Source organism: Pan paniscus, chromosome 12, assembly GCF_029289425.2.
Source record: "Pan paniscus chromosome 12, NHGRI_mPanPan1-v2.0_pri, whole genome shotgun sequence".
In the NCBI taxonomy this organism is placed as follows: Eukaryota; Metazoa; Chordata; class Mammalia; order Primates; family Hominidae; genus Pan; species Pan paniscus.
Window position 1 is genome coordinate 7055730 of NC_073261.2, and position 26229 is coordinate 7081958.

A 26229-nucleotide genomic window follows, 5' to 3' on the forward strand; every position below is an offset into this window, starting at 1 on the left:
ATCTGTATAACCATGGAAATATCTACACCGCTATCTCTATAAACATGGAAATATCTCCACCGCTATCTGTATAAACATGGAAATAGCCACACCGCTATCTGTATAAACATGGAAATATCTACACCGCCATCTGTAAAAACATGGAAATATCTACACTGTCATCTGTATAAACATGGATATATCTACACCTCCATCTGTAAAGACATGGAAATATCTATACTGCCATCTGTATACACATGGAAATACCTACACAGCAATCTGTATAAACATGGAAATAACTACACCATTATCTGTATAAACATGGAAATATCTACACTGCCATCTGCATAAATATGTAAATATCTACACAGCCATCTCTATAAACATGGAAATATCTACACTGCTATCTGTATAAACATGGAAATAGCCACACAGCTATCTGTATATACATGGAAATATCTACACCGCTATCTCTATAAACATGGAAATATCTACACCGCCATCTGTAAAAACATGGAAATATCTACACAGTCATCTGTATAAACATGGAAATATCTACACCTCCATCTGTATAAACATGGAAATATCTACACTGCCATCTGTATACACGTGGAAATATCTACACAGCCATCTGTATAAACATGGAAATATCTACACCGATATCTGTATAAACATGGAAATACCTACACCGCAATCTGTATAAACTTGGAAATATCTACACCATTATCTGTCTAAACATGGAGATATCTACACTGCCATCTGTATAAATACGTAAATATCTACACAGCCATCTCTATAAACATGGAAATATCTACACCGCTATCTGTATAAACATGGAAATAGCCACGCAGATATCTGTATAAACATGGAAATATATACACTGCTATCTCTATAAACATGGGAATATCTCCACCGCTATCTGTATAAACATGGAAATATCTCCACCGCTATCTGTATAAACATGGAAATATCTCCAACGCTATCTGTATAAACATGGAAATAGACACACAGCTATCTGTATAACCATGGAAATATCTACACCGCTATCTCTATAAACATGGAAATATCTCCACCGCTATCTGTATAAACATGGAAATAGCCACACCGCTATCTGTATAAACATGGAAATATCTACACCGCCATCTGTAAAAACATGGAAATATCTACACTGTCATCTGTATAAACATGGAAATATCTACACCTCCATCTGTAAAGACATGGAAATATCTATACTGCCATCTGTATACACATGGAAATACCTACACAGCAATCTGTATAAACATGGAAATAACTACACCATTATCTGTCTAAACATGGAAATATCTACACTGCCATCTGCATAAATATGTAAATATCTACAGAGCCATCTCTATAAACATGGAAATATCTACACTGCTATCTGTATAAACATGGAAATAGCCACACAGCTATCTGTATATACATGGAAATATATACAATGCTATCTCTATAAACATGGAAATATCTCCACCGCTATCTGTATAAATATGGAAATATCTCCACCGCTATCTGTATAAACATGGAAATATCTCCAACGCTATCTGTATGAACATGGAAATCGCCACACTGCTATCTGTATAAACATGGAAATGTCTACACCGCTATCTCTATAAACATGGAAATATCTCCACCGCTATCTGTATAAACATGGAAATATCTCCACCGCTATCTGTATAAACAAGAAATAGTGACACCGCTATCTGTATAAATATGGAAATATCTACACCGCTATCTCTGTAAACATGGAAATGTCTACACCGCTACCTGTATAAACATGGAAATATCTACATGGCTCTCTCTATAAACATGGAAATACCTTCACCGCCATCTGTATATACATGGTAATAACTACACAGTCATCTGTATAAACCTGGAAATATCTACACCACTATCTGTATAAACATGAAAATATCTACACTGCCATCTGTATAAACATGTAAATATCTGCACAGCCATCTCTATAAACATGGAAATATCTACACCGCTATCTGTATGAACATGGAAATATCTACACCGCCATCTGTAAAAACATGGAAATATCTACACAGTCATCTGTATAAACATGGAAATATCTCCAACGCTATCTGTATAAACATGGAAATAGACACACAGCTATCTGTATAACCATGGAAATATCTACACCGCTATCTCTATAAACATGGAAATATCTCCACCGCTATCTGTATAAACATGGAAATAGCCACACCGCTATCTGTATAAACATGGAAATATCTACACCGCCATCTGTAAAAACATGGAAATATCTACACTGTCATCTGTATAAACATGGAAATATCTACACCTCCATCTGTAAAGACATGGAAATATCTATACTGCCATCTGTATACACATGGAAATACCTACACAGCAATCTGTATAAACATGGAAATAACTACACCATTATCTGTATAAACATGGAAATATCTACACTGCCATCTGCATAAATATGTAAATATCTACACAGCCATCTCTATAAACATGGAAATATCTACACTGCTATCTGTATAAACATGGAAATAGCCACACAGCTATCTGTATATACATGGAAATATATACAATGCTATCTCTATAAACATGGAAATATCTCCACCGCTATCTGTATAAATATGGAAATATCTCCACCGCTATCTGTATAAACATGGAAATATCTCCAACGCTATCTGTATGAACATGGAAATCGCCACACTGCTATCTGTATAAACATGGAAATGTCTACACCGCTATCTCTATAAACATGGAAATATCTCCACCGCTATCTGTATAAACATGGAAATATCTCCACCGCTATCTGTATAAACAAGAAATAGTGACACCGCTATCTGTATAAATATGGAAATATCTACACCGCTATCTCTGTAAACATGGAAATGTCTACACCGCTACCTGTATAAACATGGAAATATCTACATGGCTCTCTCTATAAACATGGAAATACCTTCACCGCCATCTGCATATACATGGTAATAACTACACAGTCATCTGTATAAACCTGGAAATATCTACACCACTATCTGTATAAACATGAAAATATCTACACTGCCATCTGTATAAACATGTAAATATCTGCACAGCCATCTCTATAAACATGGAAATAGCCACACCGCTATCTGTATAAACATGGAAATAACTACACCGCCATCTGTAAAAACATGGAAATATCTACACAGTCATCTGTATAAACATGGAAATATCTACACCTCCATCTGTAAAGACATGGAAATATCTACACTGCCATCTGTATACACATGGAAATATACACACAGACATCTGTATAAACATGGAAATATCTACACCTCCATCTGTATAAACATGTAAATATCTACACTGCCATCTGTATAAACATGGAAATATCCACACAGCCATCTGTATAAACATGGAAATATCTACACCGCTATCTCTTTAAATATGGAAATACCTACACCGCAATCTGTATAAACATGGAAATATCTACACAAATATCTGTCTAAACATGGAAATATCTACACTGCCATCTGTATAAATATGTAAATATCTACACAGCCATCTCTATAAACATGGAAATATCTACACCGCTATCTGTATAAACATGGAAATAGCCACACAGCTATCTGTATAAACATGGAAATAACTACGCCGCTATCTCTATAAACATGGAAATATCTCCACCGCTATCTGTATAAACATGGAAATATCTCCACCGCTATCTGTATAAACATGGAAATATCTCCACCGCTATCAGTATAAACATGGAAATAGTGACACAGCCATCTGTATAAATATGGAAATATCTACACCGCTATCTCTATAAACATGGAAATGTCTACACCGCTATCTGTATAAACATGGAAATATCTACATGGCTATCTCAGTAAACATGGAAATATCTACACCGCCATCTGTATAAACATCGAAATACCTACACAGTCATCTGTATAGACCTGGAAATATCTACACGATTATCTGTATAAACATGGAAATATCTACACTGCCATCAGTATAAACATGTAAATATCTACACAGCCATCTCTATAAACATGGAAATATCTACACTGCTATCTGTATAAACATGGAAATAGCCACACCGCTATCTGTATAAACATGGAAATATCTACACCGACATGTGTAAAAATATGAAAATATCTACACAGTCATCTGTATAAGCATGGAAATATCTCCACCGCTATCTGTATAAACATGGAAATATCTTCACCACCATCTGTATAAAAATGGAAATAACTACACAGTCATCTGTATAAATATGGAAATATGTACACCACTATCTGTATAAACATGGAAATATCTGCACCGCCATCTGCATAAACATGGAAATATCCTCACCGCCGTCTGTATAAACATGGAAATATCTCCAACGCTATCTGTATAAACATGGATATAGCCACACAGCTATCTGTATAAACATGGAAATATCTACACCACTATCTCTATAAACATGGAAATATCTCCACCGCTATCTGTATAAACCTGGAAATATCTCCACAGCTATCTGTATAAACATGGAAATAGTGACACCGCTATCTGTATAAATAAGGAAATATTTACACCGCTATCTCTATAAACATGGAAATGTCTACACCGCTATCTGTATAAACATGGTAATATCTACACCTCCATCTGTATAAACATGGAAATATCTACACTGCCATCTGTATACACATGGAAATAAGTACACAGCCATCTGTATAAATATGGAAATATCTCCACCGCTATCTGTATAAACATGGAAATAGCCACACAGCTATCTGTATAAACATGTTAATATATACACTGCTATCTCTATAAACATGGAAATATCTCCACCGCTATCTGTATAAACATGGAAATATCTCCAACGCTATCTGTATAAACATGGAAATATCGCCAACGCTATCTGTATGAACATGGAAATCGCCACACAGCTATCTGTATAAACATGGAAATGTCTACACCGCTATCTCTATAAACATGGAAATAACTCCACCGCAATCTGTATAAACATGGAAATATCTCCACTGATATCTGTATAAACATGGAAATAGTGACACCGCTATCTGTATAAACATGGAAATATCTACACCGCTATCTCTATAAACTTGGAAATGTCTACACCGCTATCTGTATAAACATGGAAATATCTACACAGCCATCTCTTTAAACTTGGAAATATCTTCACCACCATCTGTATAAACAGGGAAATAACTACACAGTCATCTGTATAAACCTGGAAATATCTACACCACTATCTGTATAAACATGAAAATATCTACACTGCCATCTGATTAAACATGTAAATATCTACACAGCCATCTCTATAAACATGGAAATACCTACACCGCTATCTGTATAAGCATGTAAATATCTACACCGCCATCTGTATATAAATGGAAATTACTAGACAGTCATCTGTATAAATATGGAAATATGCACACCGCTATCTGTATAAACATGGAAATATCTTCACCGCCATCTGCATAAACATGGAAATATCTACACCACCATCTGTATAAACATGGAAATATCTCCAACGCTATCTGTGTAAACTTGGAAATAGCCACACAGCTATCTGTATAAACATGGAAATATCTACACCGCTATTTCTATAAACATGGGAATATCTCCACCGCTATCTGCATAAACATGGAAATATCTCCACCGCTATCTGTATAAACATGGAAATAGTGACACCGCTATCTGTATAATTATTGAAATATCTACACCGCTATCTCTATAAACATGGAAATGTCTACACCGCTACCTGTATAAACATGGAAATATCTACATGGCTCTCTCTATAAACATGGAAATACCTTCACCGCCATCTGTATAAACATGGTAATAACTACACAGTCATCTGTATAAACCTGGAAATATCTACACCACTATCTGTATAAACATGAAAATATCTACACTTCCATCTGTATAAACATGTAAATATCTGCACAGCCATCTCTATAAACATGGAAATATCTACACCGCTATCTGTATGAACATGGAAATAGCGACACCGCTATCTGTATAAACATGGAAATATCTACACCGCCATCCGTAAAAACATGGAAATATCTACACAGTCATCTGTATAAACATGGAAATATCTACACCTCCATCAGTATAAACATGGAAATATCTACACTGCCATCTGTATACACATGGAAATATACACACAGCCATCTGTATAAACATGGAAATATCTACACCTCCATCTGTATAAACATGGAAATATCTACACTGCCAACTGTATACACATGGAAATATCCACACAGCCATCTGTATAAACATGGAAATATCTACACCGCTATCTCTTATATATGGAAATACCTACACCGCAATCTGTATAAACATGGAAATATCTACACCATTATCTGTCTAAACATGGAAATATCCACACTGCCATCTGTATAAATATGTAAATATCTACACAGCCATCTCTATAAACATGGAAATATCTACACCGCTATCTGTATAAACATGGAAATAGCCACACAGCTATCTGTATAAACATGGAAATAACTACGCCGCTATCTCTATTAACATGGAAATATCTCCACCGCTATCTGTATAAACATGGAAATATCTCCACCGCTATCTGTATAAACATGGAAATATCTCCACCGCTATCAGTATAAACATGGAAATAGTGACACCGCCATCAGTATAAATATGGAAATATCTACACCGCTATCTCTATAAACATGGAAATGTCTACACCGCTATCTGTATAAACATGGAAATATCTACATGGCTATCTCAATAAACATGGAAATATCTACACCGCCATCTGTATAAACATGGAAATACCTACACAGTCATCTGTATAGACCTGGAAATATCTACACTACTATCTGTATAAACATGGAAATATATACACTGCCATCAGTATAAACATGTAAATATCTACACATCCAGCTCTATAAACATGGAAATATCTACACCGCTATCTGTATAACATGGAAATATCTACACCGCCATCTGTATAAACATGGAAATACCTACACAGTCGTCTGTATAAACATGGAAATATCTACACCACTGTCTGTACAAACATGGAAATATCTACACTGCCATCTGTATAAACATGGAAATATCTACACAGCCGTCTCTATAAACATGGAAATATCTACACTGCTATATGTATAAACATGGAAATAGCCACACCGCTATCTGTATAAAGATGGTAATATCTACACCGACATGTGTAAAAATATGAAAATATCTACACAGTCATCTGTATAAGCATGGAAATATCTCCACCGCTATCTGTATAAACATGGAAATATCTTCACCACAATCTGTATAAAAATGGAAATAACTACACAGTCATCTGTATAAATATGGAAATATGTACACCACTATCTGTTTAAACATGGAAATATCCGCACCGCCATCTGCATAAACATGGAAATATCTTCACCGCCATCTGTATAAACATGGAAATATCTCCAACGCTATCTGTATAAACATGGATATAGCCACACAGCTATCTGTATAAACATGGAAATCTCTACACCGCTATCTCTATAAACATGGAAATATCCCCACCGCTATCTGTATAAACCTGGAAATATCTCCACCGCAATCTGTATAAACATGGAAATAGTGACACCGCTGTCTGTATAAATAAGGAAATATTTACACCGCTATCTCTATAAACATGGAAATGTCTACACCGCTATCTGTATAAACATGGTAATATCTACACAGCCATCTCTATAAACATGGAAATATCTTCACCACCATCTGTATAAACAGGGAAATAACTACACAGTCATCTGTATAAACCTGGAAATATCTACACCACTATCTGTATAAACATGAAAATATCTACACTGCCATCTGTATAAACATGTAAATATCTACACAGCCATCTCTATAAACATGGAAATATCTACACCGCTATCTGTATGAACATGGAAATAGCCACACCGCTATCTGTATTAACATGGAAATATCTACACTGCCATCTGTAAAACATGGAAATATCTACACAGTCATCTGTATAAACATGGAAATATCTACACCACCATCTGTATAAACATGGAAATATCAACACTGCCATCTGTATACACATGGAAATATCCACACAGCCATCTGTATAAACATGGAAATATCTACACCGCTATCTTCATAAACATGGAAATAACTACACCGCTATCTTCATAAACATGGAAATACCTACACCGCAATCAATATAAACATGGAAATATTTACACCATTATCTGTCTAAACATGGAAATATCTACACTGCCATCTGTATAAGTATGGAAACATCTACACAGCCATCTCTATAAACATGGAAATATCTACACCGCTATCTGTATAAACATGGAAATAGCCACACCGCTATCTGTAGAAACATGGAAATATCTACACCGCCATCTGTAAAAACATGGAAATACCTACACAGTCATCTGTATAAACCTGGAAATATCTACACCTCTATCTATATAAACATGGAAATATCTACAATGCCATCTGTATAAATATGTAAATAACTACACAGCCATCTCTATAAACATGGAAATATGTACACCGCTATCTGTATAAACATGGAAATAGCCACACAGCTATCTGTATACACATGGAAATATCTACACCGCTATCTCTATAAACATGGAAATATCTGCACCGCTATCTGTATAAACATGGATATATCTCCACCGCTATCTGTATAAACATGGAAATATCTACACCGCTATCTGTATAAACATGGAAATAGTGACACCGCTATCTGTATAAATATGGAAATATCTACACCGCTATCTCTATAATCATGGAAATGTCTACACCGCTATCTGTATCAACATGGAAATATCTACATGGCTATCTCTATAAACATGGAAATATCTACACCACCATCTGTATAAACACGGAAATACCTACACAGTCATCGGTATAAACCTGGAAATATCTACACCACTATCTGTATAAACATGGAAATGTCTACCCTGCCATCTGTATAAACATGTAAATAACTACACATCCATCTCTATAAACATGGAAATATCTACGCCGCTATCTGTAAAAACATGGAAATAGCCACACCGCTATCTGTATAAACATGGAAATACCTACACTGCCATCTGTATAAACATGGAACTACCTACACAGTCATCTGTATAAACATGGAAATATCTACACCACTGTCTGTACAAACATGGAAATATCTACACTGCCATCTGTATAAACATGGAAATATCTACACAGCCATCTCTATAAACATGGAAATATCTACAATGCTATCTGTATAAACATGGAAATAGCCACACCGCTATCTGTATAAACACGGAAATATCTACACCGACATGTGTAAAAATATGAAAATATCTACACAGTCATCTGTATAAACATGGAAATACCTCCACCGCTATCTGTATAAACATGGAAATATCTAAACCGCCATCTGTAAAAACATGGAAATATCTACATAGTCATCTGTATAAACTTGGAAATATCTACACCTCCATCTTTATAAACATGGAAATATCTATACTGCCATCTGTATACACATGGAAATATCTACACAGCCATCTGTATAAACATGGAAATATCTTCACCATTATCTGTCTAAACATGGAAATATCTAAACTGCCATCTATATAAATATGTAAATATCTACACAGCCATCTCTATAAACATGGAAATATCTACACCGCTATCTGTTTAAACAGGGAAATAGCCACACAGCTATTTGTATAAACATGGAAACATATACAATGCTATCTCTATAAACATGGAAATATCTCCACCGCTATCTGTATAAACATGGAAATATCTCCACCGCCATCTGTATAAACATGTAAATATCTACACATCCATCTCTATAAACATGGAAATATCTACGCCGCTATCTGTATAAACATGGAAATAGCCACAGCGCTATCTGTATAAACATGGAAATATCTACACCGCGATCTGTATAAACATGGAAATACCTACACAGTCATCTGTATAAACATGGAAATATCTACACCACTGTCTGTACCAACATGGAAATATCTACACTGCCATCTGTATAAACATGGAAATATCTACACAGACATCTCTATAAACATGGAAATATCTACAGCGCTATCTGTATGAACATGGAAATAGCCACACCGCTATCTGTATTAACATGGAAATATCTACACCGCCATCTGTAAAACATGGTAATATCTACACAGTCATCTGTATAAACATGGAAATATCTACACCACCATCTGTATAAACATGGAAATATCAACACTGCCATCTGTATACACATGGAAATATCCACACAGCCATCTGTATAAACATGGAAATATCTACACCGCTATCTTCATAAACATGGAAATACCTACACCGCAATCAATATAAACATGGAAATATTTACACCATTATCTGTCTAAACATGGAAATATCTACACTGCCATCTGTATAAGTATGTAAACATCTACACAGCCATCTCTATAAACATGGAAATATCTACACCGCTATCTGTATAAACATGGAAATAGCCACACCGCTATCTGTAGAAACATGGAAATATCTACACCGCCATCTGTAAAAACATGGAAATACCTACACAGTCATCTGTATAAACCTGGAAATATCTACACCTCTACCTATATAAACATGGAAATATCTACAATGCCATCTGTATAAATATGTAAATAACTACACAGCCATCTCTATAAACATGGAAATATGTGCACCGCTATCTGTATAAACATGGAAATAGCCACACAGCTATCTGTATAAACATGGAAATATCTACACCGCTATCTCTATAAACATGGAAATATCTGCACCGCTATCTGTATAAACATGGATATATCTCCACCGCTATCTGTATAAACATGGAAATATCTACACTGCTATCTGTATAAACATGGAAATAGTGACACCGCTATCTGTATAAATATGGAAATATCTACACCGCTATCTCTATAATCATGGAAATGTCTACACCGCTATCTGTATAAACATGGAAATATCTACATGGCTATCTCTATAAACATGGAAATATCTACACCACCATCTGTATAAACATGGAAATACCTACACAGTCATCGGTATAAACCTGGAAATATCTACACCACTATCTGTATAAACATGGAAATGTCTACTCTGCCATCTGTATAAACATGTAAATAACTACACATCCATCTCTATAAACATGGAAATATCTACGCCGCTATCTGTATAAACATGGAAATAGCCACACCGCTATCTGTATAAACATGGAAATACCTACACCGCCATCTGTATAAACATGGAACTACCTACACAGTCATCTGTATAAACATGGAAATATCTACACCACTGTCTGTACAAACATGGAAATATCTACACTGCCATCTGTATAAACATGGAAATATCTACACAGCCATCTCTATAAACATGGAAATATCTACAATGCTATCTGTATAAACATGGAAATAGCCACACCGCTATCTGTATAAACACGGAAATATCTACACCGACATGTGTAAAAATATGAAAATATCTACACAGTCATCTCTATAAACATGGAAATACCTCCACCGCTATCTGTATAAACATGGAAATATCTACACCGCCATCTGTAAAAACATGGAAATATCTACATAGTCATCTGTATAAACTTGGAAATATCTACACCTCCACCTTTATAAACATGGAAATATCTATACTGCCATCTGTATACACATGGAAATATCTACACAGCCATCTGTATAAACATGGAAATATCTTCACCATTATCTGTCTAAACATGGAAATATCTAAACTGCCATCTATATAAATATGTAAATATCTACACAGCCATCTCTATAAACATGGAAATATCTACACCGCTATCTGTTTAAACAGGGAAATAGCTACACAGCTATTTGTATAAACATGGAAATATATACAATGCTATCTCTATAAACATGGAAATATCTCCACCGCTATCTGTGTAAACATGGAAATACCTCCACCGCCATCTGTATAAACATGTAAATATCTACACATCCATCTCTATAAACATGGAAATATCTACGCCGCTATCTGTATAAACATGGAAATAGCCACAGCGCTATCTGTATAAACATGGAAATATCTACACCGCCATCTGTATAAACATGGAAATACCTACACAGTCATCTGTATAAACATGGAAATATCTACACCACTGTCTGTACAAACATGGAAATATCTACAATGCCATCTGTATAAACATGGAAATGTCTACACTGCCATCTCTATAAACATGGAAATATCTACACTGCTATCTGTATAAACACGGAAATCTCTACACCGACATGTGTAAAAATATGAAAATATCTACACAGTCATCTGTATAAACATGGAAATATCTCCACCGCTATCTGTATAAGCATGGAAATATCTACACCGCCATCTGTATATAAATGGAAATAACTAGACAGTCATCTGTATAAATATGGAAATATGCACACCGCTATCTGTATAAACATGGAAATATCTGCACCGCCATCTGCATAAACATGGAAATATCTACACCACCATCTGTATAAACATGGGAATATCTTCAACGCTATCTGTGTAAACTTGGAAATAGCCACACAGCTATCTGTATAAACATGGAAATATCTACACCGCTATTTCTATAAACATGGGAATATCTCCACCGATATCTGTATAAACATGGAAATATCTCCACCGCTATCTGTATAAACATGGAAATAGTGACACCGCTATCTGTATACATAAGGAAATATCTACACCGCTATCTCTATAAACATGGAAATGTCTACACCGCTATCTGTGAAAACATGGAAATATCTACATGGCTGTATCTATAAACATGGAAATATCTTCACCGCCATCTGTATAAACATGGAAATAACTACACAGTCATCTGCATAAACCTGGAAATATCTACACCACTATCTGTAAACATGAAAATATCTACACTGCCATCTGTATAAACATGTAAAGATCTACACAGCCATCTCTATAAACATGGAAATATCTACACCGCTATCTGTATAAACATGGAAATAGCCACACCGCTATCTGTATAAACATGGAAATATCTACACCACCACCTGTAAAAACATGGAAATATCTACACAGTCATCTGTATAAACATGGAAATATCAACACCTCCATCTTTATAAACATGGAAATATCTATACTGCCATCTGTATACACATGGAAATATCTACACAGCCATCTGTATAAACATGGAAATATCTACACCATTATCTGTCTAAACATGGAAATATCTACACTGCCATCTATGTAAATTTGTAAATATCTACACAGCCATCTCTATAAACATGGAAATATCTACACCGCTATCTGTATAAACAGGGAAATAGCCACACAGCTATTTGTATAAACATGGAAATATATACACTGCTATCTCTATAAACATGGAAATATCTCCAACGCTATCTGTATAAACATGGAAATATCTCCATCGCTATCTCTATAAACATGGAAATATCTCCAACGCTATCTGCATAAACATGGAAATAGCCACACAACTATCTGTATAATCATGGAAATATCTACACCGCTATCTCTATAAACATGGAAATACCTACACCGCAATCTGTATAAACATGGAAATATCTACACCATTATCTGTCTAAACATGGAAATATCTACACTGCCATCTGTATCAATATGTAAATATCTACACAGCCATCTCTATAAACATGAAAATATCTACACCGCTATCTGTATAAACATGGAAATAGCCACACAGCTATCTGTATATACATGGAAATATATACACTGCTATATCTATAAACATGGAAATATCACCACCGCTATCTCTATAAACATGGAAATATCTCCCCCGCTACCTGTATAAACATGGAAATATCTCCAGCGCTATCTGTATGAACATGGAAATCGCCACACAGCTATCTGTATAAACATGGAAATATCTACACCGCTATCTCTATAAACATGGAAATACCTCCACCGATATCTGTATAAACATGGAAATATCTCCACCGCTATCTGTATAAACTTGGAAATAGTGACACCACTATCTGTATAAATATGGAAATATCTACACCACTATCTCTATAAACATGGAAATGTCTACACCACTATCTGTATAAACATGGAAATATCTACATGGCTGTCTCTATAAACATGGAAATATCTTCACCGCCATCTGTATAAACATGGAAATAACTACACAGTCATTTGTATAAACCTGGAAGTATCTACACCACTATCTGTATAAACATGAAAATATCTACACTGCCATCTGAATAAACATGGAAAAATCTACACCGCTATCTCTAGAAACATGGAAATACCTACACCGCAATCTGTATAAACATGGAAATATCTACAACATTATCTGTCTAAACATGGAAATATCTACACCGCTATCTGTATAAACATGGAAATATCTACACAGCCATCTCTATAAACATGGAAATATCCTCACCGCCATCTGTATAAACTGGGAAATAACTACACAGTCATCTGTATAAACCTGGGAATATCTTCACCACTATCTGTATAAACATGAAAATATCTACACTGCCATCTGTATAAACATGTAAATAAATACACAGACATCTCTATAAACATGGAAATATCTACACCGCTATCTGTATGAACATGGAAATAGCCACACCGCTATCTGTATTAACATGGAAATATCTACACCGCCATCTGTAAAACATGGAAAGATCTACACAGTCATCTGTATAAACATGGAAATATCTACACCTCCATCTGTATAAACATGGAAATATCTACACTGCCATCTGTATACACATGGATATATCCACACAGCCATCTGTATAAACATGGAATATCTACACCGCTATCTCTATAAACATGGAAATACCTACAACGCAATCAATATTAACATGGAAATATTTACACCATTATCTGTCTAAACATGGAAATATCTACACTGCCATCTGTATAAGTTTGTAAATATCTACACAGCCATCTCTATAAACATGGAAATATCTACACCGCTCTCTGTATAAACATGGAAATAGCCACACCGCTATCTGTATAAACATGGAAATATCTACACCGCCATCTGTAAAAACATGGAAATACCTACACAGTCATCTGTATAAACATGGAAATATCTACAACTCCATCTGTATAAACATGGAAATATCTACACTGCCATCTGTATCAATATGTAAATACCTACACAGCCATCTCTATAAACATGGAAATATGTACACCGCTATCTGTATAAACATGGAAATAGCCACACAGCTATCTGTATAAACATGGAAATATCTACACCGCTATCTCTATAAACATGGAAATATCTGCACCGCTATCTGTATAAACATGTATATATCTCCACCGCTATCTGTATAAACATGGAAATATCTACACCGCTATCTGTATAAACATGGAAATAGTGACACTGCTATCTGTATAAATATGGAAATATCTACACCGCTATCTCTATAATCATGGAAATGTCTACACCGCTATCTGTATAAACATGGAAATATCTACATGGCTTTCTCTATAAACATGGAAATATCTACACCACCATCTGTATAAACATGGAAATACCTACACAGTCATCTGTATAAACATGGAAATATCTACACCACTATCTGTATAAACATGGAAATATCTACACTGCCATCTGCATAAACATGTAAATATCTACACATCCATCTCTATAAACATGGAAATATCTACGCCGCTATCTGTATAAACATGGAAATAGCCACACCGCATTCTGTATAAACATGGAAATATCTACACAGCCATCTGTATAAACATGGAAATACCTACACAGTCATCTGTATAAACATGGAAATATCTACACCACTGTCTGTACAAACATGGAAATATATACACTGCCATCTGTATAAACATGGAAATATCTACTCAGCCATCTCTATAAACATGGAAATATCTTCACTGCTATCTGTATAAACATGGAAATAGCCACACCGCTATCTGTATAAACACGGAAATATCTACACCGACTTGTGTAAAAATATGAAAATATCTACACAGTCATCTGTATAAACATGGAAATATCTCCACCGCTATCTGTATAAACATGGAAATATCTACACCGCCATCTGTAAAAACATGGAAATATCTACACAGTCATCTGTATAAACATGGAAATATCTACACCTCCATCTTTATAAACATGGAAATATCTATACTGCCATCTGTATACACATGGAAATATCTACACAGCCATCTGTATAAACATGGAAATATCTACACCATTATCTGTCTAAACATGGAAATATCTACACTGCCATCTATATAAATATGTAAATATCTACACAGCCATCTCTATAAACATGGAAATATCTACACCGCTATCTGTTTAAACAGGAAAATAGCCACACAGCTATTTGTATAAACATGGAAATATGTACACTTCTATCTCTATAAACATGGAAATATCTCCACCGCTATCTGTATATACATGGAAATATCTCCACCGCCATCTGTATAAACATGTAAATATCTACACATCCATCTCTATAAACATGGAAATATCTACGCCGCTATCTGTATAAACATGGAAATATCCACACCGCTATCTGTATAAACATGGAAATATCTACACCGCCATCTGTATAAACATGGAAATATCTACGCCACTATCTGTATAAACATGGAAATAGCCACACCGCTATCTGTATAAACATGGAAAAATCTACACCGCCATCTGTATAAACATGGAAATACCTACACAGTCATCTGTATAAACATGGAAATATCTACACTGCCATCTGTATACACATGGAAATATCTATACAGCCATCTGTATAAACTTGGAAATACCTACACCGCTATCTCTATAAACATGGAAATACCTACATCGCAATCTGTATAAACATGGAAATATCTACAACATTATCTGTCTAAACATGGAAATATCTACACTGCCATCTGTATAAATATGTAAATATCTACACAGCCATCTCTATAAACATGGAAATATCTACACCGCTATCTGTATAAACTTGGAAATAGCCACACAGCTATCTGTATAAACATGTTAATATATACACTGCTAACTCTATAAACATGGAAATATCTCCACCGCTATCTGTATAAACATGGAAATATCTCCACCGCTATCTGTATAAACATGGAAATATCGCCAACGCTATCTGTATGAACATGGAAATCGGCACACAGCTATCTGTATAATCATGGAAATGTCTACACCGCTATCTCTATAAACATGGAAATATCTCCACCGCAATCTGTATAAACATGGAAATATCTCCACCGCTATCTGTGTAAACATGGAAATAGTGACACCGCTATCTGTATAAACATGGAAACATCTACACCGCTATCTCTATAAACTTGGAAATGTCTACACCGCTATCTGTATAAACATGGAAATATCTACACTGCCATCTCTATAAACATGGAAATATCCTCACCGCCATCTGTATAAACTGGGAAATAACTACACTGTCATCTGTATAAACCTGGGAATATCTACACCACTATCTGCATAAACATGAAAATATCTACACTGCCATCTGTATAAACATGTAAATAAATACACAGACATCTCTATAAACATGGAAATATCTACACCGCTATCTGTATGAACATGGAAATAGCCACACCGCTATCTGTATTAACATGGAAATATCTACACCGCCATCTGTAAAACCTGGAAATACCTACACAGTCATCTGTATAAACATGGAAATATCTACACCTCCATCTGTATAAACATGGAAATATCTACACTGCCATCTGTATACACATGGATATATCCACACAGCCATCTGCATAAACATGGAAATATCTACACCGCTATCTCTTTAAACATGGAAATACCTACACCGCAATCAATATTAACATGGAAATATTTACACCATTATCTGTCTAAACATGGAAATATCTACAATGCCATCTGTATAAGTTTGTAAATATCTACACAGCCATCTCTATAAACATGGAAATATCTACACCGCTCTCTGTATAAACATGGAAATAGCCACACCGCTATCTGTATAAACATGGAAATATCTACACCGCCATCTGTAAAAACATGGAAATACCTACACAGTCATCTGTATAAACATGGAAATATCTACACCTCCATCTGTATAAACATGGAAATATCTACACTGCCATCTGTATCAATATGTAAATACCTACACAGCCATCTCTATAAACATGGAAATATGTACACCGCTATCTGTATAAACATGGAAATAGCCACACAGCTATCTGTATAAACATGGAAATATCTACACCGCTATCTCTATAAACATGGAAATATCTGCACCGCTATCTGTATAAACATGGATATATCTCCACCGCTATCTGTATAAACATGGAAATATCTACACCGCTATCTGTATAAACATTCAAATAGTGACACCGCTATCTGTATAAATATGGAAATATCTACACCGCTATCTCTATAATCATGGAAATGTCTACACCGCTATCTGTTTAAACATGGAAATATCTACATGGCTTTCTCTATAAACATGGAAATATCTACACCACCATCTGTATAAACATGGAAATACCTACACAGTCATCTGTATAAACCTGGAAATATCTACACCACTATCTGTATAAACATGGAAATATCTACACTGCCATCTGTATAAACATGTAAATATCTACACATCCATCTCTATAAACATGGAAATATCTACGCCGCTATCTGTATAAACATGGAAATAGCCACACCGCTATCTGTATAAACATGGAAATATCTACACCGCCATCTGTATAAACATGGAAATATCTACGCCACTATCTGTATAACCATGGAAATAGCCACACCGCTATCTGTATAAACATGGAAAAATCTACACCGCCATCTGTATAAACATGGAAATACCTACACAGTCATCTGTATAAACATGGAAATATCTACACCAATGTCTGTACAAACATGGAAATATCTACACTGCCATCTGTATTAACATGGAAATATCTACACAGCCATCTCTATAAACATGGATATATCTACACTGCTATCTGTACAAACACGAAAATATCTACACCGACATGTGTAAAAATAAGAAAATATCTACACAGTCATCTGTATAAACATGGAAATATCTCCACCGCTATCTGTATAAACATGGAAATATCTACACCGCCATCTGTATAAAAATGGAAATAACTAGACAGTCATCTGTATAAATATGGAAATATGTACACCGCTATCTGTATAAACATGGAAATATCTGCACCGCCATCTGCATAAACATGGAAACATCTACACCGCCATCTGTATAAACATGGAAATATCTCCAACGCTATCTGTATAAACTTGGAAATAGCCACAGAGCTATCTGTATAAACATGGAAATATCTACACCGCTATTTCTATAAACATGAGAATATCTCCACCGATATCTGTATAAACATGGAAATATCTCCACCGCTATCTGTATAAACATGGAAATAGTGACACCGCTATCTGTATACATAAGGAAATATCCACACCGCTATCTCTATAAACATGGAAATGTCTACACCGCTATCTGTGAAAACATGGAAATATCTACATGGCTGTCTCTATAAACTTTGAAATATCTTCACCGCCATCTGTATAAACAAGGAAATAACTACACAGTCATCTGCATAAACCTGGAAATATCTACACCACTATCTGTATAAACATGAAAATATCTACACTGCCATCTGTATAAACATGTAAATATCTACACAGCCATCTCTATAAACATGGAAATATCTACACCGCTATCTCTATAAACATGGAAATAGCCACACCGCTATCTCTATAAACATGGAAATATCTACACCGCCATCGGTAAAAACATGGAAATATCTACACAGTCATCTGTATAAACATGGAAATATCTACACCTCCATCTGTATAAACATGGAAATATCTACACTGCCATCTGTATACACGTGGAAATATCTACACAGCCATCTGTATAAACATGGAAATATCTACACCAATATCTGTATAAACATGGAAATATCTACACCGCCATCTGTAAAAACATGGAAATATCTACACTGTCATCTGTATAAACATGGAAATATCTACACCTCCATCTGTAAAGACATGGAAATATCTATACTGCCATCTGTATACACATGGAAATACCTACACAGCAATCTGTATAAACATGGAAATATCTACACCATTATCTGTCTAAACATGGAAATATCTACACTGCCATCTGCATAAATATGTAAATATCTACACAGCCATCTCTATAAACATGGAAATATCTACACCGCTATCTGTATAAACATGGAAATAGCCACGCAGATATCTGTATAAACATGGAAATATATACACTGCTATCTCTATAAACATGGAAATATCTCCACCGCTATCTGTATAAACATGGAAATATCTCCACCGCTATCTGTATAAACATGGGAATATCTCCAACGCTATCTGTATGAACATGGAAATCGCCACAAAGCTATCTGTATAAACATGGAAATAGTGACACCACTATCTGTATAAATATGGAAATACCTACACCGCTATCTCTATAAACATGGAAATGTCTACACCGCTATCTGTATACACATGGAAATATCTACATGGCTGTCTCTATAAACACGGAAATATCTTCACCGCCATCTGTATAAACATGGAAATAACCACAAAGTCATCTGTATAAACCTGGAAATATCTACACCAATATCTGTATAAACATGAAAATATCTACACTGCATCTGTATAAACATGTAAATATCTACACAGCCATCTCTATAAACATGGAAATATCTACTCCGCTATCTGTATGAACATGGAAATAGCCACACCGCTATCTGTATAAACATGGAAATATCTACACCGCCATCTGTAAAAACATGGAAATATCTACACAGTCATCTGTATAAACATGGAAATATCTACACCTCCATCTGTATAAACCTGGAAATATCTATACTGCCATCTGTATACACATGGAAATACCTACACCGCAATCTGTATAAACATGGAAATATCTACACCTCCATCTGTATAAACATGGAAATATCTACACTGCCATCTGTATAGACATGGAAATATCCACACAGCCATCTGTAGAAACATGGAAATGTCTACACCGCTATCTCTATAAACATGGAAATACCTACAGCGCAATCTGTATAAACATGGAAATATCTACACCATTATCTGTCTAAACATGGAAATAACTTCACTGCCATCTGTATAAATATGTAAATATTTACACAGCCATCTCTATAAACATGGAAATATCTACACCGCTATCTGTATAAACATGGAAATAGCCTCACCGCTATCTGTATAAACATGGAAATATCTACACCGCTGTCTCTATAAACATGGAAATATCTCCACCGCTATCTGTATAAACATGGAAATATCTCCACCGCTATCTGTATAAACATGGAAATAGTGACACCGCTATCTGTATAAATATGGAAATATCTACACCGCTATCCGTATAAACATGGAAACATCTACATGGCTTTCTCTATAAACATGGAAATATCTTCACCGCCATCTGTATAAACATGGAAATAACTACACAGTCATCTGTATAAACCTGGAAATATCTACACCACTATCTGTATAAATATGAAAATATCTACACTGCCATCTGTATAAACATGTAAATATCTACACAGCCATCTCTATAAACATGGAAATATCTACACCGCTATCTGTATGAACATGGAAATAGCCACACCGCTATCTGTATAAACATGGAAATATCTACACCGCCATCTGTAAAAACATGGAAATATCTACACAGTCATCTGTATACACATGGAAATATCTACACCTCTTCTGCATAAACATGGAAATATCTACACTGCCATCTGTATACACATGGAAATATCCACACAGCCATCTGTATAAACATGGAAATATATACACCGCTATCTCTATAAACATGGAAATACCTACACCGCAATCTGTATAAACATGGAAATATCTACACCATTATCTGTCTAAACATGGAAATATCTACACTGCCATCTGTATAAATATGTAAATATATACACAGCAATCTCTATAAACATGGAAATATCTTCACCGCTATCTGTATAAACATGGAAATATCTACACCGCTATCTCTATAAACATGGAAATATCTCCACCGCTATCTGTATAAACGTGGAAATATCTACACAGTCATCTGTATAAACATGGAAATATCTCCACCAATATCTGTATAAACATTGAAATAACTACACCGCCATCTGTATAAAATGGAAATAACTACACAGTCATCTATATAAATATGGAAATTTGTACACCACTATCTGTATAAACATGGAAATATCTGCACCGCCATCTGCATAAACATGGAAATATCTACACCGCCATCTGTATAAACATGGAAATATCTCCAAAGCTATCTGTATAAACATGGAAATAGCCACACAGCTATCTGAATAAACATGGAAATATCTACATCGCTATCTCTATAAACATGGAAATATCTCCACCGCTATCTGTATAAACATGGAAATATCTCCACCTCTATCTGTATAAACATGGAAATAGTGACACCCCTATCTGTATAAATATGGAAATATCTACACCGCTATCTCTATAAAAATGGAAATTTCTACACCGCTATCTGTATAAACATGGAAATGTCTACATGGCTGTCTCTATAAACATGGAATTATCTTCACCGCCATCTGTATAAGCATGGAAAAAACTGCACAGTCATCTGTATTAACCCGGAAATATCTACACCACTATCTATATAAACATGAAAATATCTACACTGCCATCTGTAGAAACATGTAAATATCTACACAGAAATCTCTATAAACATGGAAATATCTCCACAGCTATCTGTATAAACAAGGAAATAGCCACACCGCTATCTGTATAAACATGGAAATATCTACACCGCCATCTGTAAAAACATGGAAATATCTACACAGTCATCTGTATAAACATGGAAATATCTACACCTCCATTTGTATAAACATGGAAATATCTACACTGCCATCTGTATACACGTGGAAATATCTACACAGCCATCTTTATAAACATGGAAATAACTACACCGCTATCTGTATAAACATGGAAATACCTAAACCGCAATCTGTATAAACATGGAAATATCTACACCATTATCTGTCTAAACATGGAAATATCTACACTGCCATCTCTAAAAATATGTAAATATCTACACAGCCATCTCTATAAACATGGAAATATCTACGCCGCAACCTGCATAAACATGGAAATATCTACACCATTATCTGTCTAAACATGGAAATATCTACACTGCCATCTGTAAAAATATGTAAATATCTACACAGCCATCTCTATAAACATGGAAATATCTACACCGCTATCTGTATAAACATGGAAATATCTACACAGTCATCTGTATAAACATGGAAATATCTCCACCGCTATCTGTATAAAGATGGAAATATCTACACCGCCATCTGTATAAAAATGGAAATAACTACACCGTCATTTGTATAAATATGGAAATATGTACACCGCTATCTGTATAAACATGGAAATATCTGCACCGCCATCTGCATAAACATGGAAATATCTACACCGCCATCTCTATAAACATGGAAATATCTCCAACGCTATCTGTATAAACATGGAAATAGCCACACAGCTATCTTTATAAACATGGAAATACCTACACCGCTATCTCTATAAACATGGAAATATCTCCACCGCTATCTTTATAAACATGGAAATATCTCCACCGCTATCTGTATAAACATGGAAATAGTGAAACCGCTATATGTACAAATATGGAAATATCTACACCGCTGTCTCTATAAACATGGAAATTTCTACACCGCTATCTGTATAAACACGGAAATATCTCCAACGCTATCTGTATAAACATGGAAATAGCCACTCAGCTATCTGTATAAACATGGAAATATCTACACCGCTATCTCTATAAACATGGAAATATCTCCACAGCTATCAGTATAAAAATGGAAGTAGCCACACCGCTATCTGTATAAGCATGGAAATATCTACACCGCCATCTGTAAAAACATGGAAATATCTACACAGTCATCTGTATAAACATGGAAATATCTACACCTCCATCTGTATAAACATGGAAATATCTCCAACGCTATCTGTATAAACATGGAAATAGCCACAGAGCTATCTGTATAAACATGGAAATATCTACAACGCTATCTCTATAAACATGGAAATAACTCCATCGCTATCTGTATAAACATGGAAGTAGCCACACCGCTATCTGTATAAGCATGGAAATGTGTACACTGCCATCTGTAAAGACATGGAAATATGTACACAGTCATCTGTATAAACATGGAAATATCTACACATCCATCTGTATAAACATGGAAATATCTACACTGCCATCTGTATACTCATGGAAATATCTATACAGCCATCTGTATAAACATGGAAATATCTCCACCGCTATCTCTATAAACATGGAAATACCTACATCGCAATCTGTATAAACATGGAAATATCTACACCATTATCTGTCTAAACATGCAAATATCTACACTGCCATCTGTATAAATATGTAAATATCTACACAGCCATCTCTATAAACATGGAAATATCTACACCGCTATCTGTATAAACATGGAAATAGCCACACAGCTATCTGTATAAACATGTTAATATATACACTTCTATCTCTATAAACATGGAAATATCTCCACCGCTATCTGTATAAACATGGAAATATCTCCACCGCTATCTGTATAAACATGGAAATATCGCCAACGCTATCTGTATGATCATGGAAATCGCCTCACAGCTATCTGTATAAACATGGAAATGTCTACACCGCTATCTCTATAAACATGGAAATATCTCCACCGCAATCTGTATAAACATGGAAATATCTCCACCGCTATCTGTATAAACATGGAAATAGTGACACCGCTATCTGTATAAACATGGAAATATCTACACCGCTATCTCTATAAACTTGGAAATGTCTACACCGCTATCTGTATAAACATGGAAATATCTACACAGCCATCTCTATAAACATGGAAATATCTTCACCACCATCTGTATAAACAGGGAAATAACTACACAGTCATCTGTATAAACCTGGAACTATCTACACCACTATCTGTATAAACATGAAAATATCTACACTGCCATCTGTATAAACATGTAAATATCTACACAGCCATCTCTATAAACATGGAAATATCTACACCGCTATCTGTATGAACATGGAAATAGCCACACCGCTATCTGTATTAACATGGAAATATCTACACCGCCATCTGTAAAACATGGAAATATCTACACAGTCAGCTGTATAAACATGGAAATATCTACACCTCCATCTGTATAAACATGGAAATATCTACACTGCCATCTGTATACACATGTATATATCCACACAGCCATCTGTATAAACATGGAATATCTACACCGCTATCTCTATAAACGTGGAAATACCTACAACGCAATCAATATTAACATGGAAATATTTACACCATTATCTATCTAAACATGGAAATATCTACACTGCCATCTGTATAAGTTTGTAAATATCTACACAGCCATCTCTATAAACATGGAAATATCTACACCGCTCTCTGTATAAACATGGAAATAGCCACACCGCTATCTGTATAAACATGGAAATATCTACACCGCCATCTGTAAAAACATGGAAATACCTACACAGTCATCTGTATAAACATGGAAATACCTACACCTCCATCTGTATAAACATGGAAATATCTACACTGCCATCTGTATCAATATGTAAATACCTACACAGCCATATCTATAAACATGGAAATATGTACACCGCTATCTGTATAAACATGGAAATATCTACACCTCCATCTCTTTAAACTTGGAAATATCTTCACCGCCATCTGTATAAACATGGAAATAACTACACAGTCATCTGCATAAACCTGGAAATATCTACACCACTATCTGTATAAACATGAAAATATCTACACTGCCATCTGTATAAACATGTAAATATCTACACAGCCATCTCTATAAACATGGAAATATCTACACCGCTATCTGTATAAACATGGAAATAGCCACACCGCTATCTGTATAAACATGGAAATATCTACACCGCCATCTGTAAAAACATGGAAGTATCTACACAGTCATCTGTATAAACATGGAAATATCTACACCTCCATCTTTATAAACATGGAAATATCTATACTGCCATCTGTATACACATGGAAATATCTACACAGCCATCTGTATAAACATGGAAATATCTACATCATTATCTGTCTAAACATGGAAATATCTACACTGCCATCTATGTAAATATGTAAATATCTACAAAGCCATCTCTATAAACATGGAAATATCTCCACCGCTATCTG